This window comes from Phyllobates terribilis, unplaced genomic scaffold, assembly GCF_046119375.1.
Source record: "Phyllobates terribilis strain yellow unplaced genomic scaffold, ASM4611937v1 Scaffold_13__5_contigs__length_258822181, whole genome shotgun sequence".
NCBI classification, from domain to species: Eukaryota; Metazoa; Chordata; class Amphibia; order Anura; family Dendrobatidae; genus Phyllobates; species Phyllobates terribilis.
In genome coordinates, this window is record NW_027362773.1 from 132,468,487 (window position 1) to 132,473,647 (window position 5,161).

A 5,161-nucleotide genomic window follows, 5' to 3' on the forward strand; every position below is an offset into this window, starting at 1 on the left:
CTCCAGAGACATGCACCCGTGCTTGACTGGCAGACCGGAGAGGTCCTTCGCTGGGGACAGGACTGCCATAAGACCTGTCTGGTTCCTGTCCATCCCGTCCGTCCTTCTCCTACCCCAGCTAATCTACCTGGACTTCCGATTCCTTATTGGTCTTATGCTGATGTCTTTAATAAAAAGGAAGCAGAGACACTACCCCCTCATAGACCATACGACTGCCCTATCGACCTGTTACCTGGTACTACTCCTCCCCGTGGGCGTATTTATCCATTATCCGCTGCTGAGACCCGGTCGATGTCCGAATATATTGAGGAGAATCTGGCCAGGGGATTCATCCGGAAATCTACCTCCCCGGCGGGAGCAGGCTTCTTTTTCGTCAAAAAGAAGGACGGCTCTCTCCGTCCCTGTATAGACTATAGAGGCCTTAACCAGATCACGGTGAAGAATAAGTACCCCCTTCCGCTCATTCCGGAGTTATTTGATCGTCTGAGGGGGGCTAGAATCTTCACCAAACTGGACCTCCGTGGGGCGTACAACCTGGTTCGTATCCGTCAGGGGGATGAATGGAAGACGGCATTCAACACCCGGGACGGCCACTATGAATATCTGGTAATGCCCTTTGGCCTCTGTAACGCTCCTGCCGTCTTTCAAGAGTTGGTCAATGACATCTTCCGGGACCTTCTCTACTCCTGCGTAGTGGTGTACCTGGACGACATCTTGGTCTTCTCTCCGGATCTCCAGACTCACCGGAGGGACGTTCGTCAGGTCCTGCTCAGGCTCAGGCAGAATCACCTCTTCGCTAAATACGAGAAGTGCCTCTTTGAGCAGACCTCGCTTCCGTTTTTGGGCTACATTATTTCTCAGACCGGCCTACGAATGGATCCAGAGAAACTGTCTGCCATCGAGAAATGGCCTCGACCGGAGGGGTTGAAGGCCATTCAGCGATTCCTGGGCTTCGCTAACTACTACCGCCTCTTCATACCACACTTCTCTTCCCGGACTGCCCCAATTTCCGCGCTCACCCGTAAGGGTACTAATCCCAAAGAGTGGCCGCCCGAAGCAGAGGAGGCCTTTCTTTCCTTAAAACAGGCCTTCTCTTCCGCCCCGGTGCTGCATCGCCCAGACGGCAACAAGCAGTTCTTCCTGGAAGTTGACGCCTCCTCCTCTGGAGCCGGAGCGGTACTTACTCAAAAATCATCTTCCGGGAGAATGGTAACTTGTGGCTTCTTCTCCAAACTCTTCTCCTCTTCTGAGCGCAACTATTCCATAGGAGACCGAGAGTTATTGGCCATCAAGCTGGCGTTGGAGGAGTGGCGTTACCTACTCGAGGGGGCTCTTCACCCGGTAATAATTTACACTGACCACAAGAACTTGGCTTACCTCCAGCATGCCCAGAGACTTAACCCGCGCCAAGCCCGGTGGTCCTTGTTTTTTGCTCGCTTTGATTTTGTTCTTCATTTTCGCCCGGCTGACAAAAACGTCAAAGCAGACGCCTTGTCCCGATCCTTTCTGGTGTCCGATCTCGAGGAAGAACCTAAACATATCATCGATCCCGCCAGAGTAATGCAGGTGGCTCCCGTGAGTCTAAATCGTCTCCCTCCCGGTAAGACGTTTGTTTCAGTACCTGATCGGAAGAAGATCCTACACTGGGGCCATTCGTCTAAACTAGCTGGCCACGCCGGTCAGAAAAAGACCCTCCAGCTTATTGCCCGGCACTACTGGTGGCCTACCCTGCGCAAGGATGTAATAGACTTTGTTTCTGCCTGTGTGTCCTGCGCCCGCAACAAAGTCCCGAGACACCTGCCAGCCGGTCGCCTCCTTCCGCTTCCTGTGCCTGCTGCCCCCTGGCAGCATATTGCTATGGACTTCATAACTGATCTCCCCGTCTCCGCCGGTTGTACGGTCATTTGGGTGGTCGCTGATCGCTTTTCCAAGATGGCTCACTTTATTCCCCTGCCAGCCCTCCCGTCTGCACCCGAGCTGGCTAAAGACTTTATCCGCCACATCTTCCGTCTTCATGGCCTGCCCCTCCACATCGTGTCGGATCGTGGGGTACAGTTCACCTCACGTTTCTGGAGAGCCACTTGTAAACTGCTAGACGTCACCCTGGACTTCTCTTCCGCTTACCACCCACAGTCCAATGGTCAAGTGGAGCGGATCAATCAGAACCTGACCAGTTACCTCCGGCACTTCGTTAATGCCCATCATTCAGACTGGGTGGATCTCCTACCATGGGCCGAGTTCTCTTATAACAATCACGAGAGCGAATCCTCCTCCAAATCCCCGTTTTTTGTAGTCTTCGGTCAGCATCCTCGGATTCCTTTTCCTGTCTCCACCTCTGTGGACAACCAGGCTGCGGAATCTCTCGTTAGCAAATTTTCCTCCATTTGGGAGAGTACCCGATCCGCACTCCTTCAGTCGTCCGTACGGATGAAAAGACACGCTGACAAAAAACGCCTGGATCCTCCACAATTTCGTCCTGGAGATAAAGTCTGGCTCTCATCTAAATATGTCCGACTCAAGATACCTTCTTACAAGTTAGGGCCTCGGTTCATCGGTCCTCTGGAGGTCATCAGTCAGATCAACCCGGTGGCCTATAAATTGAAACTCCCGGCCAACTTACGGATCCCTAACTCCTTCCATGTATCTCTCCTCAAACCTGTGGTACTTAACTCTTTTTCCAAGTCTACAGGTACGCCTCCTGCTCCGGTTTCTGCTGAGGACGAGTTTGAGGTAGAGAACATTCTTGCCACCAAAAGGGTAAGAGGAAAGACCTTTTTTCTAGTAGATTGGAAGGGGTTTGGTCCTGAGGAGAGAACGTGGGAGCCCCGGGAGAACATCCATGCCCCTCTTATCATAGCTAAATTTCTGTCTGGCCTAAAAAAGGGGGGGCCTAAAGGGGGGGGTACTGTAGCGCCGGCGTCCCTGCCCTCTGCTAGGCAGGGATGCTGTTCCCCTCACCTCTCTGCTCCGTGCCCGGCGTCCTCCTCCCGCTCTGCTGGCAGCGCGCGCTCCTTCCCGGCCACTGTGCTTAGGGCGCGCGCGCTCTCCCTCCCTCTTAAAGGGGCCGCGCGCGCCGTCCTAAGGAGTCCCCGGCCAATGGCCGGAGGACTTCACCATATATAAGGCACCTCCTCCAAAATGGAGGTGCCCGAGCAATGTTGTTGCACTGTTCACTACTCTGCTTCAGCCCTCAGGTCCCGTTGCCAGTTACCTGCCAGATACCTGCCAGATTCCTGCCAGCTTGCTGTCTTATTCCTGCCTAATTATCTGCTACCTGCCTGCTAGTCTGAGGTCCGACGGTCTGCCTTACTACTCCTGTCAGTCTGTCTAAGGACCAGCCTGTCCGCTCACCTGGGAGCGCACTTCAGCCACCTGCCTGCTTGCCTGAGGTCCGACGGTCTGCCTTCCAACTCCTGTCAGTCTGTCTATGGACCAGCTTGCCTGCTCAACTGGGAGCACACATCTGCTACCTGCCTGCTAGCCTACCTGGAGGCTCCGCCGTCACGTGCTGTGACCACCTGCCTGTCCAGTGACTCCTGCCCGCTCACCTGGGAGCGCTCATCTGCTGCCTGTCTGCTAGCCTACCTGGAGGCTCTGCCGTCACGTGCTGTGACCACCCGCCTGTCCAGAGACTTCTGCCCGCTCACCTGGGAGCGCTCATCTGCCGCCTGTCTGTTGGTCTTCCTGGAGGCTCCGCCGTCACATGCTGTGACCACCCGTTCATCCAGAGACTCTCGCCTGCTCACCTGGGAGCTCACGTCTATCATCAGCCGCCACAGGTCGTACCAACCCTTTACCCAGAGACTGCCCCGGTCACTTGCCGTGACCATCTGCCCGTTCATCCAGAGACTGCCCCGGTCACTTGCCGTGACCATCTGCCCGTTCATTCAGAGACTGCCCCGGTCACTTGCTGTGACCATCTGCCCGTTCATCCAGAGACTGCCCCGGTCACTTGCCGTGACCATCTGCCCGTTCATCCAGAGACTGCCCCGGTCACTTGCCGTGACCTCCAGCCCGTTCACTCAGAGACTGTCCCGGTCACCTGCTGTGACTCCCTGCCCGTCTTCCCTGGTCGCCACCCGCTCCCTTACAAGGACTGCCCCCTTGTATAGTAGCTCAGAGGTTCCGCCTCCCAGACCCGTTACAACAATCACTATTCTTTTTATTTTAGTGGTAAAAAAAACAACTTTAGAAACGTCTGAAATAAAAAAAAAAATTGGCTCCTGTCGACACTTTCTGGGATCCAAATGAAATGATGTTTTATTCGCTGCAGCTGTGTGAAGGCTTGCCTTTTTGCACGGTGGGCTGACGTCTTTAATGGTACCATTTTTTGGGTTCATATAACGTTATGAATATAATTGCTTTGTATTGCTTTTTTTTGGAGAAAGGTACAAAAACTAGAAAACATCACTGATGGCATTTTGATTGTTACTTTTTTTTTTGCTTTTAGATTGGACTTTTACAGACGCACGGGACGTGATGGTAATGAATATGCATTTTTTTATTTAATATATATGTTTATTCTATTTTACAGTCCACGGTGTGAAGACTTATTTTTTTGTGAGTCCAGCTGACATATTTCTTGATACCATTTTGAGGTAGATACAGTGTTTTGATTGCTTTTTATTACATTTTTGTAGGGAGATGTGGCAACTGTAACACGACAGTTCTAGCATCTAGATTGTCTCTTTATGGCATTTATCATATGAATTAATTCATTTTTATCTATAGAGCTCATGGCTACATTGACTGAACCAGCGGTACAGCCATTTCTCTAAAGTGTCCGAGGAGCTGTTTTTCAACGTGACAACTCCAGGCCGCATGTTGCTTGTGATACTGTCAGCAATCTGCGCAGCCTAAACATGCTACCATGGCCTGCAGCGTCTCCAGACTTGTCTCCCATCAAGCACATCCAGGTCATTGGTCGGCAATTACAAAGGAAGCTGCCAGCAGCGGATCTTGAGGATTTGTCCAAGTGCATTCAACACGGCAGAACATTCCTCAGATAACCATTAACGTCTTACTGGCCTGGGGCGTATTAGTACGCCCCAGGTCATCACCCCCGGTTCAGCAGGGGCTCCGGCACTGAGCCCGCACTGAACCGGGGACATGTCAGCTGATTCTTACAGCCGACATGTGCCCGAAACAGCCACAGGTGGAA